Here is a 13,982-nt window from a genome sequence, read left to right on the forward strand (position 1 = left end):
CTGGAAACTTTATTTAAAAAACAATCCTGATGCTACAACTAGTGAAATCTGAATAAACTCTGAATTGTACAAATGTCAAGTCCCTGGGTTTGTTATTGTACTACAGTTAAGCAAGGGTACATAATTTTTCCAACTTCCTGCGAATCTGTTATTATTTTAAAGTAAAAGCATTATTTAAAAAGTAATCTTGATTGTTTCCCAAAACCCAGTCAATATGCCTTGTCTTTGAAAAGCCATATAGCATAATAGCTGAGAGCACAGGACTTAGGCCAGACAGACCTCCGTTTCAATGCAAGCTTCACGCCTACAAGCTCTGTGACTTTGGGCAAGTTACTTAATCCCTCTGAGCTTGGTTTCCTTATCTAGAAGTTAAATCTGTGCTTCCCTGGTGGGGTGAATACGAGGACTAAATGAGGTAACTCATGGAAAGCACCTAACAGGATGAATGCTAAAGCACATAATAAATGTTCTTTTAAAACGAATCTATTGAATAGAAGAGGCAAGCATGTGTTTTCAACAAGGTCAGAAAGTCATGTGTGTAGCTGAAAGAATTTTTTTTTAGAGGACTCAATGGTGAGTTAAGAGGGCCTACACCTGGACATAATACAAACATGAGTCAAATGCCTATAGAAGAATTGTTTGAATTCTGTCCTAACTTTTTTCCCTATAAATTGTCCAACGTTTCAGGTTTCCTAATGTAGAATTAGATTAAACAGTTCACATCACAGAATAAGCAACATTCCATTTCCATCGCAACTAGGAATTGGCTGAAGCCTACCAGCCGGGTGTCTGGGGCTGCGGTGGGGCAGGACGCAGCAGGGGCTGAAAAGTGTTGGGCCCTATTGCCCCCTACCTCCTGAGTGAGAGCTAATTAAGGGAAAAAAATGTTTGTGAAATATCTCAGGTACCTCAACTCCAGGAAGAGAAGGGCCACCTTGTCCAGGAGAAGCCTCTTGGCCACCCACCAGTACCTCCTGGAGATATAAGAATAGGTCCCGTAATGCAGGGTCTCAGCTCCCGCTCCCCACATAAGAACACAGAATATGGTGAGGCCAAAAAGGAACAACAACGGAGCCATGGATAGGGGAGTCATACCACTATATTCTAGATGGCGGCTGGTTGAGACACAAAAGCAAACATCCACCAGTAACCCCAAAGAGGGGTCTTCCTACACCCCAGTCTCACTGGCAGCCTGGCGAGACACAGGAAGTAGGATCAACACGGTCCGCAATCCACAATTCGCTTGTAACCGCACTTGCTAGACACAAATCCACGCCTGCGAGCGTGGCCACGGCAGTTATATTAGTGGCTAATGGCTAACTGGTTACAGCAGATGGCCATCTACTACCCGAGCTAGCACCTTTCCACGTGAGGTCGAGAGCCTGAAAACTTCTGTCTGGGACTCTGTCCCTACAGGACCCAAAGACAGGCAGCTTTTGTCATTCTCTTCCTAGACCTCCTCCCCTTCCCAAGCTCTATGTTCCAGGCATCCTGATGACTCATCATTGCTCAAATACCACCTGGGTTTCTCCAGACAGGTAGTCCACATACCTGGGAAGCCCTTCCTTCCTTGCACTCCTTTAGTCTCACTCACCTTGGCTGGTTCCATCCCATGCATTTTTCAAAGCTTCCAGCAAATGCCCTTTCTTCCTTGGAGACTTCTCTGCACCACCATTCAGAGGTCATCTCTCCTGTTTTGAACTCTTCCAGCCACAGGTGTGTCTCTTTTTTGCAGCCTTTACCACATTAATTCAATATAAATCTACGTGTTTTATGCACCAAGCTCTGTGCTGGGTCTCAGAAATGCAGGCATGGATAGCAGAGCGTCTGTGTGTTTGTGTGTTGGGGTGGGGCTAGGGTGATTGGTGTCAAACAAATAGTTACACAAATAAGTATATATTTGCAAATTGTGATAAGTGCTTTAGGGGAATGAATTACAGCTCTAGTTTAGAAGGGGAAACCAAGAAAGACCCTTCTGAGGAATAAACATTTAAACTGAGACTTTATGGATCAGTTGGGGTTGTCTGTTACCTAAGTGAAGAGTGGGGATAAGAGCCTTTCATAAAAAACAGTAGATGTGAAGCCCCCAAGGCCAGAGAATAATGCGGTGTTTGAAGAATTGAAAGGAGGCTGGTGAGCAAGCGCAGAATGGAATTAGAGTAAGCGAGGGTAGTAGGAAGTTCAATCATGGACAGCTGGGAAGTCATGATAAACACTTTGAAAAATTTCTCAAGTTCAATAGAAGCCATTAAAGGCTCTTAAACAAATAAGTAATGTGGTCTGATACGTAATTTTAAATAGTCCTCTGGCTGTTATCTAAAAAAAGAGTGTGGTTGTTTATCTAAAAACAAGTGTGGCTACCAAGAAGAGATTGTACCTTCTCCACGGGAGAGATGGTGGTAGCAGAAGGGATGGTGAGAGGAGGAGAGATCCTAGATCTGTTTTGGATGTCTGGCATTTTATTGGATGTGGAGACTGAGGGAGAGGGAGGTGTTAAAGATTACTCCCAGATTAATGGCTTGGACATCTGAGTGGAAGATGGTGCGACCCAATGAGAAGAGCCATGTTAGAAGAATAGCAAGTTACAGCAGAAATGTCTGAAGAGGAATTTTACAAGACCTGGTCTTGTATTATATAAGACCGGGTATTATATTAAAATAAGATCGGGTCTTATATTAATTTTTGCTCCAAAAGACACATTAGAGCCAATGGTCCGGCTAGGTCTTATTTTCAGGGAAACACGGTGATGTTGAAAGGAGAGGTGTCAAGTAGGCAGTTGGATCTACTGATCTTGAGTTCAGAAGAGAGGTCATGACTGGAGACATTCATTTGGAGAACCATCAGCATATAGTTTTAAGTCATGTGAGTGAATGAGATTGCCTTGGACCAAGGTGTAGAAAGTGAAGAGAAGAGACATAAAGAGGAGAGAAGAGGGAAGCAGAGGAGAGTTGAGAAAAGATGGGAAGAACATACAGGCTCGAGCTTCAGAGAACTCAATGTTCTACTATTGTATAAGAATAATCTCTGTTCCTTTGATCTTAGTCAAATTTGTATCCTGGATTTTCTCTTTCAGGGTTCGGCAATGAATTTGAAATTAAAGAATCTGCTTGGCTCTGAATTGTAAGGGATGATATAAATTCATTCAGCAAACACTGATTGATCATCTGCTATGTGCCAGGCACTGTGGTAGAAAATGAGGGGAAAATATGAGTAAGCCAGTCTCTGCTTTCAGGGATCTCACAGATTCCTGAGGAAAACAGACAGGAAAAGACACCAACATCAGTGACACCAATGTCAATAACAAATAGTTGCTCCCGGGGTCCTAGGTATATGCCTAGGGATTTCCATTCACTATTTTACATAATACTGAAGTTGACCCAATGGATAATATTTTCCTCGTTTTATAGACAAAGGAGATGAGACTAAGAGAGTATAAATTATTTGCTTAAGATCACACAATTGGCTGCTGGCAAAGTGAAAATGTGAACTCATCCTTGCCTGGCTCCCACTCCGTGCTCTAAGTATCACCTGAATATTTCTCCAATCTGGTCCCCTCATTCCAGGGGCAGACAGCACTGCTCTCTTATCTCTTGCCTTGGGTTCCTGCCACAGCCTTCTTATAGCTTCCTGCCTCAAATCTCTCCCTGGTTTGATCCATTTTTCACGTTGTAGCCAGAGTGATCTCAAACAACAAATGTTGGGTCTAGCCCTTGCTTACAACCCTCAGTGGCACACCACCAACCCTCAGGATGAATCTAAAATTCTAAGCGTGATGTTCCAGGCCCTCCCATTCTATCTTGCACTTTCCATAGTTTAGCAACATTCTCTGCTCCAGCAAGAAGGGGCTGCTTGCAATTTCCTTCCACACACTTGGCTGCTCCTCAGCTCTGGGCCCCTATTCTTTTGTCCTTCTTGAAAACATGCTCTCTTCCCACCTTCACCTGGCCAACTTCAACGCATTCATCAAGACTCAACCTGAGCAGAGAGCACATAGGAACCCTTCTCAGACCTGCACTCATCATATTGTATGACCACCATCTCCTTATGTGTTGGTTTTTATCACTAGACTGAATGTCATGGAGACAACCAACATTCTTCTTCATCTCCATATCTATCCAGCACCTACCACAGTGTCCAGAAAATAATAGTCACTCAGTAAATACTTGTTTGAATAAATGAACGAGTGATTGATTAATTATAAAGCACTAGGATGTATTAAGTGCCAAATGAGTAATACAGACAATAAGTTTAAGAGAAAGTGGGAAGTGGTCACTTCCAGTTGGGATAGCCCTAGAGGCTTCACAGATAAGAAGAAATTTATGCTGGGCCTTGCAGGATGAGATAACACATGTGAAAGTGCTGGCCCAGTGCTGACCTGCAGTTGGTGGTGAATAAAGGTGAAATGAATCTGATCTGGCTAGGTGGAAAGAAGTGGGCAGGACATTCCATTGGGGCAGGTGGTGGGGGCAAATGTTTTGAGGTGGAAAAACACAAGGCATGTTCAGGGACCAACCAAGAGACCTGTTTGGGGCAAAGGATTTGCATCCAGGAAGACAAATAGGTTGGAAGTGTAAGGTAGACAGTGCAGGTTTCTCATAATTTTGTCCAGGGTGGTCAATATACAAGAGCCACAATGTTGCCTCCACCTGTGTTTTCCATCAAGGAGGTGTGAATTTGAGCTTAGGGAATCTTTGAAAAATGCAGGCAAAACACTCAAACACTCAGGGTGGTGAGACAGGGGCTGAGTGGGGGAGGTATAGGTTACGTAATCATTTGGTGTCTCTGTCGTGTGAACAGCAGACCAGTGTTCATTTTTCTCTGCCTCTCGAGTTTTGCTTGAATCAGAGAATAACTGAATTGACCTAGGAAAAAAGTTACTTTAAACAGGAAATGCAGTAGGGAGGAGAATGGGAAATCCTAAAATCATGCCAGGAGAGGAAGCAGTCAATACTGGTCGAGCTGAGAAGAATGGGGCTCACTTGCTGCACTTGGCTCCTGGCCTGCTCTTGAGAACAGCCTACCTGTAAGATGCTTGACAGCAAAGGATAGTGACAAATGCGCATGTGTCGTGGCAGCCACTACCAGCTGTTTGGAGCCAATGCCAATAGTAGACTGTGTTTGGAGAAGGAAAGCAAAGAATGTAGTTGGGCAACACACAGGAGAGCTCTGTCCCCTCACCAACACCCCCCACACACACACACCTGCATCCTGTGTGTGACTCAAAGGAGATAGCACACTGCAGCGAAAAAGACTTTGAGTGGGAAGTTCTGAGCCAAGAGCTCATCCACATCTGTGCTATATGCTGGCTGCGTGGACTTTACAAGCCACTGAAACGCTCCAAGATGTGGTCTTCTTTTTCTTCTGTTGTTGAGGGAGGTGGATTAAGGGTTCCTTCTAGATCTCAAGTTCTACGACTCGTCCATGCTTTGCCTCTGAAAAAGCAAAACCAAAAGGATGTGCATATATAAAAAAATTGATTTATGATAAGGACTTGGAATTATGGAGGCTGACAAATCCAATATCCCAGGTGGCTTGGCTGCTGAAGATCCAGGAGAGTTGACGCTCCAATTGCAGTCCGAAGGCTGTCCCCTGTGGAACAAGGGAGAGACAATGTTGCAGATGAAGTCTGAAGGCAGGCTCTCTTGCTCGGGGGAGGCCGGTCTTTCTGTTCTATTCAGGCCTTCAGCTGATTGGACGAGGCCCAATCACATTAAGGAGGGCCATCTGATTTACTCAGTGTTCACTGATTTAAATATTAATTTCATCCCAAAAAAATACTCTCACAGAAACACCCAGAATAATATTTGACCAAATATCTGGGTACGCACGGCCTAGCCAAGTCGACACATAAAATTAACCATTACACTTGGTTATCTAGCCCTCCACTCCTGTGCCAGATCTCACGCTCAGCCACAGAAGGACATTCCCCATATTGCCCTGTATTTGCATCCCCTATTCCATTGCGCACATAGTGCCTTCCACCCCATATTTCCTTCCCCACCTATCTCTGAGTTCCATTTACTGAAATCCTACATTTCTTTCACATGTAATTCATTTACCGCCTCCTCTCAAGAGCGTTGTCACATTCTAGTAAGAAATCTCAGATAATTTCCACAACCTCTGTATGCCTCAGTTTCTTCTTCTGTAAAATAGGGATAATGATTCCTAATATAGTAGAGTGTGTATGAGCTGATACATGTAAGACAGCATAGTTGCCTCACTGTCATGAGTGCTGACTTTTTTTTATTGTTATTCTCTACTTGTCCCTCATTCCCTACTAGAGATCTGTAAAGGATAATAAGTGTGGCCGGGGATTTCACAGTTATCTTAAAGGTAATGTGCTTTGAAAACAGACATCTACACGCAGAGACTTTACTTTTGTTCCTCCCTTTCACTTGTAATTCAACAGTCTTAAATTTCTAATGGTTATAAGAATTTTATTCCCCGGGGTTGTAAACACACAACAATGTCTGCTTTCTTTACAGGCATTAAAAGATGTTGAAGGATAATTGTGACCACGTGTGATTTTTATCTTATGCAACGTGGGATTAGTTTTAACAACTGAATCCTTCCTCCCTAGGTTATTAATGAAGCCTTGGGGATACGCAGCCAGCCAAAATGTTGGCCTGAGACAAGGTGGAGTTTCTGTTAGTTTTCTCACTCTGCCTCTGCTTTCAATGGTGGTCCACAGGGCCGCTGCCTATTGATGCCTATGGGTTTAGAGCTCTCAGAGAGGCTCAAGTCCAAACCTGAAAGGGCTGGCTTTATTGGCTCAGTTACTAGCTGTTTAGCAACTGTATTTCAACAGCCTGTAAACCATTCACTATTGTGGGGAAATGTAAATGAGGGACTCTGAGTCCACAAGGAGCAAATGCCTAATCAAGTGGGTGTCACCCAGGCAGGAAGGCCACAGAGATGCAAATGACCAACTTGAGACAAAGAGGCCCCAATTGTCCTGCCTGGATGTCAGAAACCATGATGGGAAGAAATGGGCCAGAGGACCCTTGATGTAGATGGAATCAGAAGGGAGGAGGGGAGGTTCCGCGTTATCCTTGGAAATCAAAGTGGAGGTTAAAATCTCCCACATGCCCTTACTACATTTTGGGAGATATCAGGAAGTCTGGCCCAGTGGAGAATAAAAGCTTTTATTTAAGAGTCCATTTTTCTGGGTTATTTCCCCATATTTGCAACGTGTTTTCCCTTTGGTTGTGTTGTTGCTGGGAATAGCAGTTAGACCTGTGGAAAGTGGAGCCAGGAGAGATCACTGGAGTGGCTGCCTCCCTCCTCATCAGGCTTTGGTGAGGAAGAAAAGGTCCTTAAGATATCCAACAGGTGGAGCAAGCCTCTCAGAGGCCAAGTATGAAAGCCTGGACCTGCTGTAAACCAGCAGAGAGAGCTTAACTAGCAGGCCGGGAGCTGAGAAGGCTCTAGTTCCTTATGCGTCTCCTCAATAACCTCTGCAATGTTAAACTTCAAATACCTATCCTCTGGCTCCAATATCCCACAAAAACTTATTTTTATAAACATGTGTGTACTGCCCTTTTTTAGAGTCTAAGCTCATGGAGGGCAGGACTAGCTACATTTTAAGTGCTTAAGAGCCACATGTGACGAGAGACTACCATATTGGATAGTGCAGAGCTAGACAACCCATCAATTTTCCTTATCTCTATCGTAAGGATGATAAAGTAGAATAGGCAAGCCAGCACAATGATGTGTATATTTTAGTGCTCTTGTGACTGTAAATGAGAAAGCATACACTAAACACTTAGCAGGTACCTTGCATGCAATAAGAGCTTTTTAAATGTTTGCCTTAGCTCATCTGGGCTGTTATAACGAAGTACTGCAGATTGAGGAGCTTATAAACCACAGAAATTTCTTTCTCACAGTTCTGCAGGCAAGATCAAGGAGCTGGCAGATTCAGTGCCTGGCGAGGGCTCGCTTTCTGGTTCATAGACAGCCGTCTTTTTGCTGCGTCCTCACATGGTGGAAGGGTGGTAAGGTTGCTCTCTGAGGCCTCTTTTCTGTGGGCATAAATCCCATACGTGAGGCCCCTCCACTCATGACCTAATCACCCCACAGGTCCTCCCTCCTAATAGCATCACAATTAGGGCGGCCGGGGGGTGGCACCTAAACGTGCAGTCTAATGTTAGTCCCATCTCATTGTCTATGGAAATTTCACGCTTCCTCAAGTAAGGTTACACGTTCTTGGAGCTGAAGAACATTTATAATCTGCTTTTACCTGGTGCTCTTAACCAGGTTTCTCATTTTTCTCATTTCTCAAATTTTCTTAAAATTCTGTTTCTCTCTGCGTATCTGCTTTGCTTTCTTTGCTTTCCCCACTGACCGGCATCCTTTGTCTACATCATAACTGCCCCCGCCTTTCTTGCTATGACATGACCTTTTGATAAACTATGACGGACTGATAATTGGTTTGGGTTCTCATTATTTCCCAGTTCAAATTTCCAGGAGAGGTAATCTGATGGGCCTGATTAATCTTTTCATGCCAGTTCATGACCTATTTCACCTGAGCTTTGTCTGCCTTGCATTCAGGGGCCCATCTTTGGTCTAATCAGCTGTGGCTAGGGATATACCTTCTTATGGTACTCAATATGGCTGCCTGGAAATCAGGGATGTGCGTGGGGTGGTTTCCCTGAGTGGGGGTGTGGACACACAGTCACTGATTAATATTGCAGTATTCTGTTCCTCTCTATCACTGGGATTTCCCACTTGAGCTTATCAGTCTGAGCCTGACAGAAGGAAGGTTTCTTCCTTTACTTACCACTGTCCTTGACCTTTGGGATAGCTTCACCCAAGAGCAGTGCATACAGTTGGGATCTGTAGGAACCCTGTTTGCTGGAGTCTGGTTAGGAGCAAGGCAGTACTCAACCTCCCAATGGGAGGGGGTTGCACATCATCTACCTTCTGTAGTCCCCGAGGAACCCATTCTTGGTCCAGACATGTATTACAACAGAGGGATGCAAGTGCTTACTTTGCCAACGGCCCCATAAATCAGGGTTTTTCTAAGTGGAATTTGTGGTGTGAGACTCTTGCATTAGAATCAGTTGGGAATGCTCATCAAAAACGCAGATTCTTAGTCCTGACTGCAGACCTATGGATAAGAAGCCCAGGGAATGCGGCTTAGGAATCTGCATGTTTATAAGCTCCACAGATAAGTACAATGCACAGTGAGTTTAAGAAGCATTGCACTAAACCACCCTGTGAATCTCATCTGCTTCAAACTGTACTGCTGCATTCTCTACACTTCATGAAAACACTTTAGGACACTGGAGAACCTAGAACTTTTCTAGAACTTTCCAGGTAGTCTAAGGTCCATGCAAATATTCTCAGAAGCAGATATAAATAAGCATGCAGGTTCTGGCTACCATCCCTTCTGACCCAAACCCCTGGATTCAATCAGGGAGCACCCAATCTTTACCCCTGACTTGACATTTCCCGTGGGACAGCAAAGGGATTTACCCGGCACTTCTTGTGCAATAAATCAGCACAAATCTCAAGGCACCACCTTGGATAGAGTCCCTCCGGGCCAGCTGCCGGAGTCACAGCTCAGTGGGTTAAGCCCACAGAAGCCCCAGGCGGGTAGAAAGCAGTGCAAGTGGGTCTGCCTCTCTGCAGAATCACAATGGAGCCAGTGTTTGCATTACAGCCAGACAATAACTCTGATTCAAGGGACAGGATGCCAAGCTGAAGGGTGCTCTGGGTAACGGGGAGGACCTGGGCCCCTTTCTTGGCTCAGTTTCTGCCTGGAAATGATTTCACTTTTGTCTTTAATCCTATTTGTCTTTTTTTGATATCTTTAGTAGAGTGAATAAAAATGGTCATCCATTTCTTCCAGGGTAGTCACATATTTTTCATATTTGACCCACGAATGTAGACACTATCTATGCCAACCTGTCCTTAAAGTATATGAGCAAGATATGTGCATGCTCCAGATTCTAGAGCAAATGAAGTCCTGTCCTTAACAATGGGTCAGAATTGACATTCGGCCTCTCTCAGCAGCCGACACTGAGCTCGCTCGGTGATGCCTCACTGCACTGTATCACAGATTTCCAGCGCTAGTCACTCCACATATTTTAATTTCTACTCTAGGACAGAAACCACCGTTTGATTTGTGAACATTTAATGGATTATGTGCTTCCTAGAGAGACTTTCCTCTAAGAATCTGTCTTTAACAGAGTCTGAGAAGTCTTCAAAGTAGGTCAAAGGTACAAATATGATTCCTATGAGGTATGATCAAACAATACAGTGAATGTTTAAATAAATAAATAAATAAATTATTACAGTAAAAGACACATTACCATTAATCCCCCTCAAAATACTCCCCCTTGCTTCAAACACACTTATCCCATCGTTCTTGCCACTTTCTGAAGCAGTTCTGGAAGTCCTCTTCTGGGAGTGCCTTTAGTTGCACTGTCATGGCTGCCTCGATGTCCTGAATTAATTTAAAATGTTTACTTTCCATGGTCATTTTGACTTTGGGGAAGAGCCAGAAGTCGCACGGTGCCAGATCCAGTGAATAAGGTGGAAGAGGACACACTGTAATGTTTTTATTTGACAGAGGTTACCATACCACAAGGGATGGGTGACACGGAGCGTTGTCATGATGGAGGATGAAGTAAAGACACTCATGAAAGAGGACTTCCAGAACTGCTTCAGAAATTGGCAAGAACGATGGGATAAGTGTGTTTGAAGCGAGGGGGAGTATTTTGAGGGGGATTAATGCAATAAGTCTTTTCCTGGAATAATTATTTTTTTATTTAAACATTCAACATATTGCTTGATCACACCTTGTATATGGTACCTGCTTATTCACTGAACAGAAAACCTACTATCCTCTCTCTTCCCAGCCTAGATCTTGGTTAATTATATTTAAGTTTCAGCCTTGCCCTGAATATATCTCACTCTAAAAGGATGGTTATAGAGAAGAAAATTAACCTAGGCTTATAAAAATCAATTTTAACACAAGAGAAGGAGAAAAATGGCCCAATATTCTAGAGTAAAATGTAGATTTTTCTCCCTCTGATGTAGACCTTTTTTGTGTAAAATCAAAATACTTTTAGAAACTATTTGCCTTGTGTTTTCTGTAATTATTATTGAAATTCTCCCATGAAATAGGAACAATTCTTGTTGAAAATACAACTGGTCAAATTAGAAGTGACTTCATGGAATTTAAAATGCAGTATACATTGCCATCCACTTTGGGTGTAGAAAAATAATAAAATATGACACTGTGTGAAAAATATATTGATGAGAGGATAAACTGAAGAAATTATACTAGAAAATAGAAAAAAAAGAAAAGATATGTAAATGAGAGATAAAAACAAGTAGGATGAAAAACAGATCCAGGATCTATCTTCTTAATATTTTTGAAGAAAGAAAGCTGAAGCAATAATAAATGAAAATATTCTTGACTTTACAAACAAAATCAACAATCTAATTGAGTGTGTATTCAATGTATTTTATCCAAAAATCAACAGCTACAAAAATATTGGCAATTAAAAAATATTCCACAGAAAGAATTATCTAATCAAAAAAGTGGCTATTGACAAAAAAGAAAACAAAAGATTGGCCTTCCTTAGGCCGTCCCTACATAATAATGAGTGCCAAGAGGTGATAAAGAAATGTAGAGATGAGGTTATTACCTATAAATTCAGGAGAATTGTTATCTGGGTGACTTAACAGAAAGATATCTCAGAAATGCAAGAACTAAGAAAATGTTCTTCTCATTCACTCCTTCTGAAGGTTCCCCTGAAAATGAAATTAGTCCAAAGTAAGAGCTTGGGACAAGTAGGAGGAAACTGGAAATAAATATTAAAACCAGTTACACACACACATACACACACACACACATTATATATGTGCTGGTAGGGACTTGAATATAAAAATCTGAAATGGATAATTCTTTTTAAATTGTTCAGTTAAAATTACTGGAAATGGGGACAAGTACGAGTAGCTAAGGAAGAACGCTTGATTCCTCATTCCACATAAAAAGGAATAAAAAGTTAACGTTTACTTTTTAAGAAAACAATAAATATGGTCTTCTGGTTGTCTATTATCAACTTGCTATCATTCTGCATGGCTGCAAAGAAGCCACGAACTACCTTTCCTAGAATGCTTTCCCTGTATGGTTCTGGTTAGATTTTGCCTGGAAGAGACACTCTTGAGAAGACTGGAAGGAGAAGTCATTGTTCTTCTGAGACAGTTGTGACCACAAAAGTGGACAGTTCTGCGATTTTACAGGGTCTTCCTAGGGGGTTCCAAGAATCGCCAGCTTCAGACCTTCTCGCTCAGATCTTGGTGGCAGATTCGCTGACCATCGTAACCCTGTCCTTCCAAAGCTGTGCCAGCCCCTAGTTCCTGTATCAAATCTTTCATTCCTGGAATAACCTGACAGTCACTTTCCTGACTAAATCCTGCCTGATACATTTGAATTTAAGAATTGCTTCATAATTTAGTGATCGCTCATAGAATTTAAAGCAAGAAGTCTAGTTTCCAAATCATTGAAGAAGATAAAGCAAACAAAATACTATCCATATAGCAAAAGACAAAGAAAAGAAAGTAAACAAAGAAGAAGTAAGACATAAAGCAAGATGACAGAAGTGACACCAGGCATAACAGCCATGTCAACAAATGTCAACACTTTTAAACCCCTTTAAAAATATACAAAGACTCAGGTTGGAGTAAAATCAACAAAGCAATTCAATGATTGCTTACGAAAGATAACTTAAAATGATATTAGAACGTTGAAAATAAAGGAGGGGTAGGGATATGTCAGGCAAAGGCAAACAAAAAGAAAACAAGAAAGATTTTAAGGTAATAAAGATTAAAAGGAAAACTCAACTTAAAAGATGAACAACTAGTTCATGAATACCTTCTCATGTAAAAAGTTCAAACAATACAGAATTAAATAGAAGTAACAATAACCACTGCTAACACTTTTGTGCATATCCTTTTAGTCTTCTATCATCTGTCTCTTGATCATCTTCCTTTCTTTCTTTTTTCCTTCCTCCCTGCCTCCCTCCCTCCCTTCTATCCTCCCTCCTTCCCTCCCTCTGTCTCTCTTCTTCCTTTCTCTCTCTCTCTCTCTCTCTCTCTCTCTCTCTCTCTCTCTCTCTCTCTCTCTCTTTCTCTGTCTCTCTCTCTCTGTCTCTCTCTTTCCCTCCCTCTCTCTCTCTCTTTCTCTCTTCCTTCCTTCCTTTTTTTCTTTCTTTTTCCTTCTTTCTTTCTTTCATCTATCTCTATCTTTCTATCTATGTCCATCTATGCTGTGTTGACTCTCAGATGCATCTATTTTAAAAAGTACCATTATTTTCTGTACATCTAAGAAAGGAAAATACTACCAGTTAAATTACAACATGCCAAAAATTGTGAGATACATCCCAATTTCAGACAGTAAAAAATACCTAAATCTTACAATATATGTATTTCTAATATATTTATTTTTGTATAATTGACTTATTTTATCTATTTATCTACTGTGATTTTCTCTCTTCTCCTAATGATATGACTTGGGAAATTTTTTCTCTATCAGGTCATAATTATCTACCCCATCAAAAATGCCACGTACAATTTCATAATTTGAATGTACCATCATTTCATCATTTATTAATTCTTTCCTCTGAATGTTAAAATTAATATTTAGGTTTTCTTTTTCTTTCTCTCTCTCTCTCTCTCTCACTCTCTTTTTTTGCAGTGACCACTGTTATACATTCCTGTAGAACATTGTGTTTTTTTACATTAGAAAACTTAGTGTGCATATGCCCTTTCAAATACAAGCACCTTTAAAACTTCGGAAAATGCTGGCAGATTGTCTTCCAACAAGACGATATCAATTTGCATTTCCATCAATACTTGTTTCCTCGTCAAAATGGATATTGTTATCATCATTTAATTTTTTGCCAACTTGATAAGTTGTTTTTGTGTTCATTTTCCAGATTACCAAATAGGTTGATCACCTTATGTTT

This window comes from Rhinolophus ferrumequinum, chromosome 11 (genome assembly GCF_004115265.2).
Source record: "Rhinolophus ferrumequinum isolate MPI-CBG mRhiFer1 chromosome 11, mRhiFer1_v1.p, whole genome shotgun sequence".
In the NCBI taxonomy this organism is placed as follows: Eukaryota; Metazoa; Chordata; class Mammalia; order Chiroptera; family Rhinolophidae; genus Rhinolophus; species Rhinolophus ferrumequinum.